This window comes from Podarcis liolepis, assembly GCF_965112155.1.
Source record: "Podarcis liolepis genome assembly, chromosome: 7".
Taxonomy (NCBI): domain Eukaryota; kingdom Metazoa; phylum Chordata; class Lepidosauria; order Squamata; family Lacertidae; genus Podarcis; species Podarcis liolepis.
The window spans coordinates 47637644-47653912 of record NC_139561.1 but is presented as its reverse complement, the minus strand read 5'-3'; the positions used below and the strand labels follow the sequence as shown (position 1 = coordinate 47653912).

General features: G+C 42.7%; 1 long non-coding RNA gene across 1 annotated transcript in view; it reads right to left on the bottom strand.

The window, feature by feature from the left end:
- Window positions 1-3075: 3075 nt before the first annotated feature.
- LOC310712256 overlaps window positions 3076-16269 on the bottom strand; it is a 46231-nt gene continuing 33037 nt past the window's right edge. The window contains exons 5-6 of the long non-coding RNA XR_014528813.1: window positions 6249-6431; window positions 3076-5259 (exon numbers count right to left, since the gene is read on the bottom strand). This is a non-coding gene — a long non-coding RNA (uncharacterized lncRNA). The remainder of the gene's footprint in view (window positions 5260-6248; window positions 6432-16269) is intronic.

The following is a 16269-nucleotide window of genomic DNA, read 5'->3' as shown; positions in this document are numbered from 1 at the left end:
AAAAAAACCACATTAATGCAGAAACAAGGATGGGATCGGTGAACAAATATGGAAATGACAGCGACTAGAAATAAACCGATTCATCCACCTATAACCGTGGTCTCTTATCTAGTGGTGTGACACACATCCACAGACAGCTGTGATAATACTTTCATCCTAGAAGGCAGACTACATGAGGAAAGATTAAACAAAATGGGTATAGTGTAGGGATGGGGAACCTCAGCCTGGAGTCATTTCTGTCTGGCCCTCAAGACTCTCCCCTGGGCCACACCCACGTCCCACGTCCCATCCCTCACTAAGTTTGCTTTGCAGTCTCCTTTTGTTTACTTTGTTGGAATGGAAGCTTTCCTGATAGAAAACTCAACTTCTCTCTCTCTCTCTCTCTCTCTCTCTCTCTCTCTCTCTCTCTCTCTCTCTGTGTGTGTGTGTGTAGAAACTAGTTTATTGTACAAAGGTAAAATTCACATTCATTGCTGTGCCCACTTTTGCCCTTTTGCCTACCCACATGTGGCCCCTGCCCAAAAGGCAATGTGGCCCTCAGGCTGAATAAGGTCTCCCACCCTGGTACAGTGAATATAGGTGTTCAAAAAATAATAATAATAACACGGTGGGAATAAGTCCTAGTTTGCAAAAGAAAGGCAGGAAGTATGGTGAGCCGGTTGGGACTATGAAGAACATAATGGTCAAGATCCAAAGAAATGAATTATATACCAAATTCTATACCAAAGAAATGAATTTATTCCCCCTAGGAGGATTTAGAGTTTGGTTTCTCCAAAAGCAGCTCTCCAAGCTGCATGGCATACATCAAAATAGAGTTCTAAATGTCATTTTTAATATGGCACTGGAAACTTTAAATGATAAAAAGTATTTTTTTAAAAAAAATGCCTTAAGGAATGTGAAGCTCTCGGGTGCAAATCTTTAGATTCTGGCCAAGGAATGGAAAGGAGGTGCAGAAAATTAAACAAAAGCACTGGAACAAGCATAATATTAGAGTTGTGACTCCACGTGAAAATTTCAAAATTAATTTTCTTGCTGACAGTATCCATCACTGTAATTCACATTAATTTGGGGCATTCGTTTGTCTCAGACTAGCCAATCATGGAAACAAGTGACAGAGCATCATGATTTCCAAAAGGGTAGCAAAATATTAGTCTACTTTGCCTGAAGCCTTTTTACAGATTAAACAAACACTGCTATAAATGCTATCTGGGAATCAAGTAGCATGCGTAAAATTCATGGTGGTGATTCTTAAATGAAGCCATTTTCATGCATTTGAAATGATGTCAAACTCTTATACAGGATTATACTAACTCATCTGCAACATGAAATATACAGCCAATACATTTTTTTAATATAGTTTAACATCTTCTTCTGGATTGCAATCCCTCCTTAGTTATGTTTCCCAACCAACTCACCCAAAAGCAAGGCACAGATGAATAAAAGGATATGGATTAATTCAGACAAATATATGAGAGAGCATCTTCTTCCGCCACTGACTGACCTGTGCAATACATTAAGCAGAAGAGGTCTCGTGCATTGCCCTGGTCATAACAGAGACTAGAAGCATAGGAGCCAACTCCTACTGGCTGAGGTCCCTTCAGCTGCCCCATAAAATATTTGAGGAGGCTGATCCCCCCAAAAGGTTTCTGGGCATTGCCATTCAAATGGTGTCCACGCACCACATCTTGTGATTGATTATGTGGCATGGGGCACCCCTGACTAGCAGGGTGATGGCATGAGATAGTAAATTCTTGGTGTTTGACCCACAACTGCTCACACCCTTCCAAGTGATTTTCAGTCTGCCCCCACTGTAGCAATATTTATGAAAAGGCTAAAGAGATTTTTATTTGGCCAGGCAATTGATCCATGAAGCAATTTTTTTTCTGGGGGGTGGGGCGGGGGGATTACAGATACAATGGTCGCTGCCTATCCTATTTGATTTGATTTTGTGGTTTTAGTGTTGTTTTACTGACATATTGTGGTTTTATTATTCTTGGTGTTCATTGTCCTGTGCTCCAGACTGGAGGAAGTTTGGGACAGAAAATATTCAATAAATCTATAAATCTCGAGTTAAGGTTGTTTGTGTTCCACAGTGCTTCCTCCAGAAGAAGTTCTATACTTGCCTGTAAATTTTGTCTGGGGTAGGTGACAGAAAATTCTACAATAGGTAGCATGTTGTTCGTAAACCTCCATTCATCTCACAACAGCACTCTTAAACTATTCTAACTGAAACTTTTCTCACATTGTAAATGACATAAACACATTATTGTGAGTTATAAAAGAGCCTGCATGGAGGAACGTTCCAAGATAGGTAAAGATTCTAAAGGGGATGATAAATCGATGGAGAAATGCACAGCACAGTGGAAATTGCTCTTCAGCAATTTGGACCAGAAGGCTAGAAAGATTTTACTCCAAGCAGAGACTTTTATAGCAGTATTAAAGCATGTCCAGCTGTCATTGGATGGCCCCGCTCCTTGTGGCCTCAAAGACAGAGATAACATAGCCTGCCAATTGTGTTAGGTGAGTTTTTCATCCTGAGGGCCACATTCGTCATGGGCAAACTCCCAGGGGCTGCTTGCCTGTGGTGGGTGGGGCCAGAAGAAAAACTGGGAGGAGCAACAGACTTGACTCTTTGTAGAGTAGGTCACATGAAAGCCAGACATTTCTACAGGCACATCGCTTCAGCTGCAAGAAGCGCTATGTAGTTCAAGGACACATTCCAGCCAGGGAAAAATAATAAAAGAGGGCTGGATAGAGCAGTGTTTCCCAACCGGTGTTCCGCGGCACACTAGTGTGCCGCGAGACGTTGCCTGGTGTGCCGTGGGAGGGAGGCGGGCGAGTCGGGCGGCGAGAGGCGGGGCGGCGACGGCGAGGAGAGGCCGCCCAGCACGGGGCTCTCACCGTCTGCCTGCCTGGCTGCCTGCGTGGCGCTGATGTCATGGGGCTGTAACGTGCCCCACATAGGCACACGCGGGGCGGCGAGCGAGCTCCCTGCCACATCCCATCGCCGCTCGCTTCGGCCGGCCTACTGGGCTGTCGCAGGCGGAAGGCCTGCGCATGCGCGATGTTTTCGCGCCTTCGGGATTCCCTTCACGCCTTCCTCCTCCCGGGTCCTTGAGAGCACGGGAAGCGGCAGCGCGAGACCGGCGTTGAGCCTGGTAGGTATTGCGCTTGCCAAGGCAGTCATTTGGGAAATGAAAACTTGCAAAGCAAGCAACCAGTTCAATCTGAAGTACGTGTATGCTTAATATCCTGTATCTGAAACCTGTTCTGCCCCCTCCCCCACACTTGGTGCCATTTTCATCTACACATGCAGCAGAGTAAGTTGACCCAGAATAGTACCAATTCAGATGGCAGATGGGAGAATGACAGTGCTGAATGCTTTCCCATGTAGAACAGTCCCTGCAAATAAAAACCTAGCATATTTGGAAGAGGGATGCTAGCCTAACCATTACCTTCTATGCTGTTACTATTTTTTTTATTTTTATTTTTACATAAGTAAAAAGTGACCTTTCCCCATCTGGCATGGTGGTGTGCCTCGAGATTTTTTTCATGAAACAAGTGTGCCTTTGCCCAAAAAAGGTTGGGAAACACTGGGATAGAGGGACGTGGTGGAGGGAGAATCCCAAGAGCCATATAGAGAGGTCTGGAGGGCCATATTTATCACAAACACCCCAGCCTGAGGTTCCTCTTCAGCCTTCCAAAGAGTGGTTTCCAGTCCTAGCAATGATTTCATTAAAACTTTGGCTAGGACTCTAAAGATTATGTTTATTCCATGCTACTAGGTCCCAACATGGAAAGCAGGGTGTAATACTGGCAACTTTCAAGATGTGTGTTGTTTTGTGTGATTGTGGGCATTTTCCTCCTAGGCATAGATAGTATCAAAACAAGGTTTACTTTCTTTTTCTGTAGTATATATATTTTGAATACTTTTTGGACATACTCTTCCTCTAAAGTACACATTTCTGTGCATTTTTCAATGCATCCCCCCTAACATGAACACATTTTTGTGTCCATATTTAATTGAAACTGCAAGTTCCTGCATTTTCCCTGATACAAAACAATCCTTTATACAAGCCAGGAGGAATGAAAGGCTCGATGAGGGTGGGAACTGAACTGGCCCATGATCACAACTTAAGCCATTACAATCAGAAACAGAAGCACTAATCAATGGAGAAGCGGTTTTTGAAAACTCACAAAAGAGAAATAATCAAAACCATTAAAAATGCAATCACTTCCAACTGGCTGTGCCTTTGTTTGCCTTTGCTTCTCCCGTTGACCAGGTAGACTGTGCTGAGAGAAAGCAGGCAAGTCAACAGACAACAAGGAAGACCCACTCACTGATATCATCTTGCCCAAGTGTTCCCCAAAACCTGAATCTGGCACCAAATCAGACCCCTCCTCTGCTGCCTATCCACTTTTAACTGGCATATAACTCCAGCAGCATAAAAGCAATTTACTTCCCAGACATTGTGCTTGGCCATCTCATTGATTAGAGCTTCCTAATTATTTTCAAGTGATGTTTAATGGAAGAAAATACTTTCAGGATTAGATTTGTCTCATTAGCAACATGTAGCATTTCAATTAAGCCCATTCACTGTATCACCAACCATACATTTTTCTCAACCGCTGCTTCTCACTTCAGCCCTCCATTCCATTTTGACCAGCTTCTCATTGCTGTGCTTCTGTGCATTTTAATTGAAGGATTTCTTAAAGCTGGATGGTTTGACACATGTACTTTATGAGATTTTATAAAATAAAAATAAAAAATAGAGGGGAGAGAGAAAGAGATAAATGCTATTGGAAGCAAAGTGGAAAGAAAAGTCATCTGGAGGTGAGAATAGAAAAAACTGCAGGGGTACGAATGATGCACGGAGCTCTCTAAGGAAAGAAAATTTGTTCATGGTGCACTTCGCAGTGTGAATCATGCTGTTTTTCAGATAAGCTGCAAAATAAAGTTTAGCAGGGCATGTTGTTTTACAAGTTGATGATGATCTTTAGGGCCGTGTGAACTTTCAGTGCAAACAATCTTCTGGCTTTGATTTGAAAACCTTTCCTTTTATTTTGCTTTGCTGTTGCATAAGATGTACTCCTACCTCACATTTGGGGATTTATTTATTATTGTAACACACTCAAGGTCCTGCTTCTTTTCTGAACCCCCACTTTTTGCCCACAGACATTTTCCACACATAATCTTCAATGCCAGCCCTCTTGTAGGCACACCCATCCACATGTTTTGCATCCTTCCACATAGAATGCCTGGAAGAAAATGAAAAGGAATACTTAAATAATTCCCAGGATGATGTGTTCAATTTTGCAAGAAAATTAGATGTTTCCTCATTGTAATTTCGAATCCCCACAGCGGGGTGCACTCCCATTGCTCGGTCCCAGGGCCTGCCAACCTAGCAGTTCGAAAGCACCCCCGGGTGCAAGTAGATAAATAGGGACCACTTACTAGCGGGAAGGTAAACGGCGTTTCCGTGTGCTGTGCTGGCTCGCCAGATGCAGCTTGTCACGCTGGCCACGTGACCCAGAAGTGTCTGCAGACAGCGCTGGCCCCCGGCCTCTTAAGTGAGATGGTCGCACAACCCTAGAGTCAGACACGACTGGCCCCTATGGGCAGGGGTACCTTTACCTTTTATATTGTAACTTATTTACATTCAAATTTTATTTTTATTTTTGCTTCTCTAGGCTCAAATGTCCATTCAAGGTCACATACAATATATTGAAACCCATTATTATTTTTAATATTATTTATTATATTTGCCTATTGCTTTTTACAAAAATCTCAAAGCAACTTACAGATCATTCAAATAGAAAATCCACAACACAGAATAAAACACAATAATAAGGGTATTCATCCACCAAGAATAAAAAGGGCAAATTCTACCCCACTAAAAACAAGGAACCAAAACACACATTGTGGTTGCTAATTCCATTTTTAACATTGGATGTGTTAGGTCATTACCTTTCCTTCTGAAATGGTGGGTGTGTAGAGAGTACAAAAGAGAAAAACAACAGCTGTCAAGATTACAGCTAGAGTAGGTAGGAACATAGCAGTCATAGCTGTCAACGTTCCCCTTTTTTAAAGGGAAATTCCCTTATTCCGAATAGGATTCCTCGCAAGAAAAGGGAAAAGTTGCCAGCTATGATAGCAGTGATGGCTGATCTATTAGGGCAAGTGGGGTGCTTCCCCACCAACATCAGTCTTCCGTCAGCCAACCCCCAGCCCATGCCTTGTTACTTACATCTAGTCCAGGTGGTGACACCGGCTGTCAGATCCCTCCTCCTTAGGTCTCAAAGTTGCAATTAGGCAGGTGTATGGAGAGAAAGAAACAGAATTGTTTGGTTCTGCCTATCAATCACTCTGGATTCACTTCCTGTTGACTTCATTATCTTCTGTCTTACCAGCCTCAGTGGACACCAGCCACCTGTGGAACATAGGAATCTGCCTTATACCAAGTTAGCCAATTGGTCCCTATAGCTCAGTGTTGTCTAGATTGACCAGCAGCAGCCCCCCAGGGTTTCACAATGGGATGTTTCCAGCCCTACCAGGAGATGTCACTGAAAACTGAACCTGGGACCTTCTGTATGCAAAGTAGATGCTTTACCATTGAGCCACACCCTTTCTCTGTAGTAAACTATGCCTATTTGAGAACATAAGTGCAAAAACTATGCATATCAAGTTACTAGAGCTAACTCTTTATTTTTAACAGTTCTAAAAAAATTTTTTTACTAGCATCCAAGTGTCAGTGCAAACAATAAATATTGCAGACGGCTAAATGATTCACATGGGCTCAGCGTTCTCTTGAAGACAGCAGCTCATGCCTACGAAATAATTCCAATGCTGCCTGTGTGTATTCTAAAGCCAAGGAAAATGGAGTTTAAGCCTCCATTTTGGCTCCTCTCCAGGTTTCCAATATCAAATAACTTGAGTTCAGTTTAATGCTATGCTTTCAGGATTACCTCAGGATATTTGATTTAATGGCAAACTTCTCGGGCACAACTCTCTGTCGTCTTTCTTTCTTTCTTTTTTTTCTTTTCTTTGGAAAGGAGAAAGTTAGGAGGACCTATTTTATTTTTAATTAATTTTATGGGGTATCATGTTCAAGGTCTTGCACCTTGGTAGCTTTCCATGTATTCATAAGTGTTGTGCTTTAAATGGTCTCCATAGCGAATCGTTTACTGATTTTCCCTCCATTGTCTTCTCTTTCTGTTAATTCTTTGGCACAACCTTGAAGGTTACAAACTTCCTTTTTGTGTGCATCTGTGTCTTTTGTCAAAGTCTACTAATGCGATGGAACATGACGCATCAGTGCATTCATTAAAGCCACAGAGCAAACTCAAGGTTTCTTTCCCTTCCTGTTATGGTTAACAAGGTACTCTATGTTGCATTTTGATCTTGCTCATCTCTTGCCCTGCCCCTTGGCCATTGTGATTAGTGCAGAAAACACAATCCAGAATCGATCATTTGCAGTTTGCCTTATAGTGCTGGGGTCCCAGGGTCACATTCCCTTCTGTGCAACCACCTGAGGGCCAAATATGCCAGCAGTGTGTTCATCCAGAGGTAACAGTGGCTGGAGCAACCAATGTATGTTTTGCCACTGCACAGTAGGGTAGGTTCTAGACACACACACCCCTCTCTGCGCTCTATCTAGGCAAGCAAGAGGCATTATCATAGTTCAATGACACATCCCAGCCAAACAAAAGCAGCAAAGAAGCGTGTGGATCAGGGCCAATGCGGGTGTGGCTGGTGAGAGGGTGTGCAAGGAGAGTCCCAAGGGCCAGAAAGAGAAGCTTGGGGATCGCATTTGGCCCTCAGGTGTGAGCTTCTCCACCCTTACTTTTGTAAATAAATTACTAATGGAAGCTGCCCTGTGCTGGGTGAGACCATTGGTAATTCTAACGCCCTATTGCCTACAGTGCCTCTCTCCAGGGTTTGCAACTGGAGTCTTTCCCTGTGCCCAAGGTTCCTTTCGGACCTTATACACTCAGGTTTTATTGTCAACAACTGAGCTGAGGTCCCTCCTTACATAACCAGCAGCCCTTTCTTGAGTTACACTGAGTCAAATGGCTCAGTGTAGCTCAAGAAAGGGCTGGCCATGTAAGTCAGATGGCTCAGGTGGTGAACTGTGGGGGGCAGAAGATTGCTTGCCTCTAGAACTAGCCACTGGACAACCCATCCACCTTATAATTACTTCTATCACTCACCCCCTACTCTTCTTCTTCTTCTTGCTGCTCCCTCTTTTCTCCTTCACTCTGAGGAAAGGGTGTGATCTATTATGGGATTGGTCACCAAGAGAATCCCAGGTGCCATCCTCACTTCCCTGTGGTGGCAGCAAGTTACTTTTTTAAAAAAAAACTTGTTACAGGGGCAGGGAATAAAAGAAGCAGTGGTTGAAGAGGAGGATGAAGAGGGAAAGTAGAAGTGTCAGGGAGGAGGAGAAAGTCGTGGAGAGCAGGGGGAGGTGGCATAGTCTACTCAACTTAGGTGGTGCCATGTACGACACCAGCTCTGCTTTCCCCAATATGCACTAGATGGCTGCCGTGCATTTTAATCAACCAATTAATATGTTACAAATCAGAAAAGTTTACATCAAAGTTTACAGGGATGAGAACCTGTGAGTCTTCAGATGTTGCTGAATTACAATTCCTGATCATTGGCCATGCTGGCTGGGACTGATGGGAATTGGAGTCTAGCTGCTTCTGAGGGGCCAAAGGTTCCTCATTCCTGGCTTTATACGATTTGCAATTCCCAGAGTGGGAATTGTAGCTTTGTTAGGACAATAGGGGTCTCCCAACAACTTTCAGCACCTTTAACTACAATTCCCAGGCTTCTTTGGGAGGAAGCCGTGCCTGTACAATCATACCGCTTTAAATGCATAGCGCAGATGGTGCCTAAGTTTATATAGTTGCCTTTTTTATTGCATTCCTCCATGCACACCTGGTATGTATTTGCCAGATTGGAAGTCAATCACATATGGAAATACATACCCTCTTCTGTTCATAACTTTTCAGGAGAGAGGTTCTGGGCTTCCAATACGCATAGAAAGCAGAGCACCAGCTGTGTGTGTGTGTGTGTGTGTGTGCCTAGCCTGCTTTTCCTTCTTGTTCTCCTTTTGATAGGGTGCTGCAAAATTTATAAGCCGTATATGAGGCTATGTTAAGGGTTTCCTCTGTAGTTTATGATTCTATTACAATTGAGACTTCACATACGCCATAATCCTCTATTTGATAGACTTGGCCAGCTGTACACCTTAATCAAAGAGGCATATATGACATTCAGGAGTGTGCTTAGAATTTGAGTGCAGTGGTTGGGGGACAGAGACAAAGAAAAAAAAGCTGGCGATTTGAAGACTGCATCAGCAATAAAATACTGAAACAATAGGACTCTGGCGATGTTCTGTCAGGGTTAAAATGATATGTGAAAGAAGCACCTGGCTTGACAGTACATGTGAAAAGGATCTAGGAGTCTTAGTAGACCACAAACTTAACATGAGTCAACAGCATAATGCAGCAGGAAGAAAACGGTAATACTATTCTTGGTTGTATCAACAGAAGTATAGTGTTCAGATCAGTGGAAGTAATACCACCACTCTAGAGTGCCTTGGTCAGACCACACTTGGAACAATGTGTCCAGTTACAGTTTAAGAAGGATATTGACAAACTGGAACATGTGCAGAGGAGGGCAACCAAGATGATCAAGGGTTTGGAAACCATGCCTTATGAGCAACAGTCAAGGGAGTAGGATATGTTTAGCCTGGAGTAGAGAAGACTGAGAGGTGATATGCTAGCCCCCTTCAAAGATCTGAAGGGCTGCCATGTGGAAGATGGATCAAGCTTTTTTTTTTCCTGCTCCAAGAGTGTAGGACCTGAACCAATGAATTCAAGTGACAAGAAAGGAGGTTCTGACTAAACATTAGAACTTTTAGATGGTAAGATATGTTCTACGGTGGAATAAGCTGTCTCGGAAGGTAGTAGAGACTTCTTCACTGATAGCTTTTAAATGGAGGTTGGATTGCCATCTGGCAGTGACATTAGCAAGGGGGTGGAGTATGATAGCTGTATATACAACAATAGACTCATAGAAATGTAGAGTTGGATGGAATCCTGAAGGTCATCTAGGCAAAGCATGTCTTTCTAACTGCTCACAGATCAACCATTTAATTATCTGTTCTGGGACATTACCTGGCATCGACGTAAAGCTGAGTGGTCAGTTGTTACCTGGGTCTTCTCTCCCCACCACCACCTTTTTGAAAATGGGCACAACATTTGCCCAACTCCAGACTGCAGGGACCTCGCTTGTTCTTTTAAAATTCTTGCAACAACTCTGTGAGGCAGGTTAGACAGAGTAGCCCAAAGTCACTCAGTTAGCTTCATGGCTGAGTGGGGATTTGAACCCTGGTGTCCCAGATCCTAGTCTGACCCTCACACCTAGGAGTTGGGAACTGTTGGCCAACCATACGTTGTTGAACTATGTCTCCTATCAGCCCCAGCATGCATGGCCAATGGCCAATGGACATGGGGTGTTGGGAGCTGTAGCTCAGGAACACCTGTAGGGTCAAAGGTTCCCTACATCTTCTCTAACCACTACACACACTGGCTATTGACCGGAATACATCAGATCGAACATGCAGAAATTGGGTGGCTGTGAATCCCATGTTACAAAGAGCAGTGTTTTGTTTAATGGGGTCTCAGAGGATAAAGATCTATTTGACAGAGCCCTCTATTTGAAGTATTGTCTGCTCCAAGTCCAATTTAAAGATAAGCAGCTCTCAGAAAGGAGAGCAGTTGCTTTGAATTTTCCCACCAACAGCTAGCAACTGGACAGCAAACGTAGCAGGCACAAAGGTCTTCTCCAGTATGACAAGATGTTTTATATTTCTAAGAAAATTGTAGCCGCAATTTCTAAGCTTACATCTGTATATGAGAATATGCAAATTTTAGGCAAATTATTGCCCTCTCTCTTGACGATGTGTAAATGGCCACCTTGTATGACAAAGGGGCCCTGCTCTCCCTTTAAGGTACTCAGATTCTCATGCAATTTAGGGCATGAGTTGGTTGGTTGATTTGGCACCTCACTGCTGCAACTGGCACCTACATTTATGCTTTGGAAGGCTGCCGAGGCGATACTTTAGCCAGGAACTGAAACATGTGTGGGTCAGTGGCTCTCTGCCTAATGCAGCCTCACTTTATTGGTGCACTGTAAAAATGACTGGGGTCATTCTGTTAAAAAAAAAAGAAGAAGCCCAAATTGATACCAAGTTTATTTTCGCCCGGAAACTGCTATAAAACACATAAAACAATGTGAAATAAATCTATCCTTTCCTGCAAAGCAGTATGTTGCTTTTTGAACGCCAGCTTTATGTAGCAACATGACATCTACTCATCAACAATATTTTAGGAGCTCGTTGAAATAATGAAATAGCTTCCATTAGATCCATTAAATTTTTTATAAATTATACCTGCAGTTTGGTCCATTAAAGTGAGAAGTGATGAGTTGCTCTTAGAATATCAGTTAGACCTTCCCAGAGAACATTTAATTATTCCATTCAAAAGTTTGTTTATTTTATTTTTATTATTATTTTGCATAGCTCTGTATACTTCTACTTAGTTCTTTAATCTGAATGAGTGTGGCTCTTTCTTATAAACCTTTGAGCAACCTTTTATCTGTTGAAGGCCACATTAAGGGAAAACCTGCCACGGGCCCCATGGCAACAGTCGTGACATGATAGCAGGAGACAGAACCTAAGATGACAGATGTGTTCTGGATTAGGAGTAGGATTGCAGAGGCAACCCTTCATGGGCTATGCAGTCAGAGACGGTGAGACTCAGTTTGCACAAACTATGGTTTAGCATGACTATGTGAGTTCCCAGAGAGGCTGCTGAGTCCCTCCCACAGTCCTTCAGCTGCTGCACCAACCAGGGTTATGTCATGGTTTGGCTCAACCCATCATCTCCTCCAGACAACCATATGCTGTAAACTAAGAACAAACTTTCAGATTTTTGGACCCATCGCCACCAGCCAACGTGGCCAATGATCAGGTATGATGGGGGTTGTAGTCCAAAACACCAGGTTAGGAAAGTTTGGCCTATGGTGATCCATTCCAACCTTCTCCTTTCAGGGACTGGCTGGGTGAGAAACAGTGGCCTGTCCAAGCACCCTCCAGGCACGACTCAGAGGAAGAAGACTTAGACCCAGGAGAGTGGTAGTAGGATGCTGGAGACCAGTAGGAGGAGGGAACAAGCTGGGAGGTGGTAGAAGCAGGAAGCATGAGTGAGCATGGGGAGTCAGAAGAAGAAAGCCATTCAAGGACAGTGGGGTTGCTGAGGGTCCCATTGTGAGCACAGACTCTGAAAGAGAGGACAGAGAGGAGCCAGGGACTATTTCAGTTTCACAGCAATGGGCTGGTCACTCTAGAGCAGGAGTTCTCAACCTGTGGGTCCCCAGATGTTGTTGGACTACAACTCCCATCATCCCTGAGCTCTGGCCTTGCTAGCTAGGGGTGATGGGAGTTGTAGTCCAACAACATCTGGGGACCCACAGGTTGAGAAAGGCTGCTCTAGAGCGAGCTCTCCTCCCCTCACATTGAGAACACAAAGAGCATTGCACATTGCTGAGCAATGGACCAGACAGGCCCATAGGGGGGTCCCTCCTTCTCACTGTAGCTTACACCTGCCTGCGAGGTTTAGTCTATTTGAACTCTGTTGTGATATGACTTTTTTAAATGAAAAAGTTGGTTGTACTTTGAGTCTCAATCTTCCCTCTGACCTGTGCCTTCCTCACAGCCCTGACATCTCCCCTCTTACCAACCCAGGAAAATGCTGAAGAAATGGACCAAGAGTACATCCATCCACTTTAGCTAGCCTTAAATTTCCATTTCCACAAGTTTGTTTCAATACATCCAAGTGAACAAATAGGGTAATTATAATCTATTAAGAAATGTGCTTGCAAAACATTATTGGCTAATTCATTTTTCTTTTCTTTTTTATAGGCAATCAAGTGAGAAACTAGAAATAATTTAATATATTATTGTAAGGTTAGTCGCACTCCCATAAACAGTTGTACAGAAGACTGCAAAATCAATTGCAGAAATAAACGCATTTGCAATTAAAGTTTAGAAGAGTATGTAAAACAAGCTCTTTTACTCCCCACAACTCTTTAAATCAAACTGACTCACGCTATGGGTAAGGAGAGAAACCTTCATTTGTCCTCAATGGTGGGTTTGGCCTCAGATATGTTATTCCCCAGCCCACCCCCCTGCCTAGGTAGAGTCTGGGGAAAGTCTGAGGGAAATGCTATTTTTGCATGTTTCAATCATCCTTTAGAATATGGTAGTTAATGAAGTGCCCTCCACATGTTGCTGAACGCCCATAAAGTCCAGCCAGGGTTGGGTGAATTTCTCAATTTCAGTTTGTCTGAATCCACATTTTTCGACTATTCAGTTACCTATATTTTCACACCAGTTAGCTTTAACAAACAAACCAGTCCTCTCGACAATTTAGCAGCATTTTATGTGAATTTATTCTGTCAACATTTTTATATGCGATTCCCAGTAACATACACAGTTTTGCAAAGTACTTTCCTACAATATAATGCATTTTAGTATGTTATTTTCACCACTATGTGCATTTTATACCCTTTTTTCTTTTTAAGCACTGCTTGGATGGCCAACTGAATTGCAAAATTTGGCAAAGTGCAAATTTTGAAGGATGTCTGTGCATTGTTTCAGGAAGTGAAAATTAGATATGTTAACCTTTACAAGTGAAGTAAATTGAATCCACCACCCACATTCCTAAGCCCAGACAGCATGGTCAATCATCAGAGCTGATGGGAGTTGTAGTCCACATCATCTGCAGCAGCTCTAACTGCTTTAGAAAATCTGATGACCCTTGGGGTCCCTTGCAACTCTACACTTCTGTGATTCTTGGTCTTCATGACTGATATCTTTTTTTTTAAATTCTCACCTTAGTTAACTTAAACACAGCAGAGTTGTTGTGGAATAGAGGAGTACTCAAGCTGCAATGCCAAGGGCTACTGTTGCTGATTCATGAGCTCTGGGACTGGGATCAAGCCTGAGGAGATACACAGGGGAACCAATTGAACTGCTGTTTTTCCTTAGCAGCTTGTTGGACCAGGCCAACCCTCCCCCCAATTCCCTTTGATTTCCCCCCAATAAGTTTCCAGCAAAGAGGAGGTGGTACTTATCAATGAGAATGCCTGGAAGAGAAAGTTGCCACTGTAATTTTAAAAAAGTGTCAATCACGTCAAGCTTCTATTCTCTCCAGGATAAACACAGATCTATCAGAATAATGGTGGGTTTGGTATTTTGTCTGCTGTGTTTACAGAGTACATGTGTCATTCTTAGCTTATCTGATAAAGGTTACTGCTAGGATCAAGGTTAGCTGTCCAGAGACAGAGGGAAGAGTTATGCTGAAAATAGAACAAATGAAAAATTAGAATTCATAATAAGTCTCATTATTGTGACAATGATATTTTTTTTATTCGTACATCTTTTTAGGTTGATACTTTTCATAGCATAAAACCACTCCTGACTGAAAAAGAAAACTCTGATTACAAGAAAGTACAAGTCTTGAACCAAAGCTCAAAATTACTCAGATTAAAATGTTCCTCAAACAAGCCTATTTCAAAACTCCTATGGGGTCAAAAATCTCTATTTGCTGCATTATTTTACTGTCTATTGCAATCCTTTGACACACACAATTTTAAAAGCCTTTAAAAGCTTTTATTTCTTCCCCCTTTAAATCTGAGCCATGTAGTCTTTTAGACACTATTCTGTGCAAAAAATATCTACCAGTTTTTTCACGTTCTACAGACAGAAGTCAAGGCTAAAGTCAATACAACCTATTTAATCATTATGAATCTATTTGTTACATTTCTATCCCAATTTTTCTCCAAGGAGTTCAAGGTGGCTTACATGGGTCTACCCCTCATCATTTGACCCCACAACAACGCTTTGAGGTAGGATAGGTTGAGTCACTAACTGGCCACAAGTAATTCAAAGAGCTTCATGGCTGAGGATTTGAACCCAGGTCTCCCAAGTCCTAGTCTGACACACTAACCACTATGCCACGCTGGCTTTCTACACTTAGGGAGACTCACAGGAGTGTTATTCATATGACAAGTTGAACTGCTGATTAAAAAATACTTGCAACTTAAGGGATATAGGTGGCACTGAGGAAAAGATGCTGCAATACAGAGTGCTTTGTTTCCATGTGTCTGCCAGCCAGCCATGCCTTCTTTCAGGATACTCCAATCCATTCCTCCCTAGTTTACCACCACCGCTCCAAAACCATTCTTTGCCAAATGTGCATGTTCAGTTCTCACTGGGCTCAGTTTTGGTCCACCCCTTCCCCACCAGCAAAGAATGTTTGTCAAATCCCCCAAGTTTGTGATTATCTTTCATTTGTGTGTAGATGATATCATTTTGGCAACATAACTATCCATGTTTCGTTAATGTGTCTGCTATTAGCATATGTGTTTTACACAGGAAGAGTGCAAATGTGCACGCAGACATACAAAGTTTACAGAGTCCCTGATGAGCCATCTTGCCTGGCTGATGGGGGGCAGGACTGCCTTTCAACAACTCTATGATGTAGGTCATTATTGCTATCTTATTCTACAGGTGGAAGTCAGAAGCAGAGAAATAGTGCCTTGCCAAAGGCAACTTAGCAAGTTCTTGTCAGAGGTAAGAGAAATGAACCCAGGACACATTTCAGCTCATAGCAGACGACTCTTTGTGTACAGCTGCTGTAGAACTCTACAGCAGTTAAAATAGTACAAAAAAAGAAGTATAATGGAAATCTCTCTGCTAATATACTAACATTAGGAGTTTAGGATGCAATGTAATTTTAAAGATAAAATTTAAAGTACTGGATTTATGGCATATATGACTGAGTACTTCTGGGTTTTGTGTCATTAACAGCCAATCTGTATTATGCTCAGTTGCACAATACAAACATCCTTGGGACTATACCATTCCAGGTTGTAGGACTGCATAATTAAATGTTCTTCCACATCAAAACCACACAGAGCTAGCCTGACTGGGAGAAGGTTCTAGGCTCCTTTTCCTCCATGACCTGCTGTAGTTTCTACACTCAGAAACGGGTCCCCCCCCCCCAATGTGGGGGCATGGTGGTTCAAAATTCAGTGCCCTATCTTCAGTTTGAAACTATAGAGCCTTACGAACTCTCTACCGCATTATTTATCTGGACACGAAGATTGACTTTGTATACACCATCCATGAG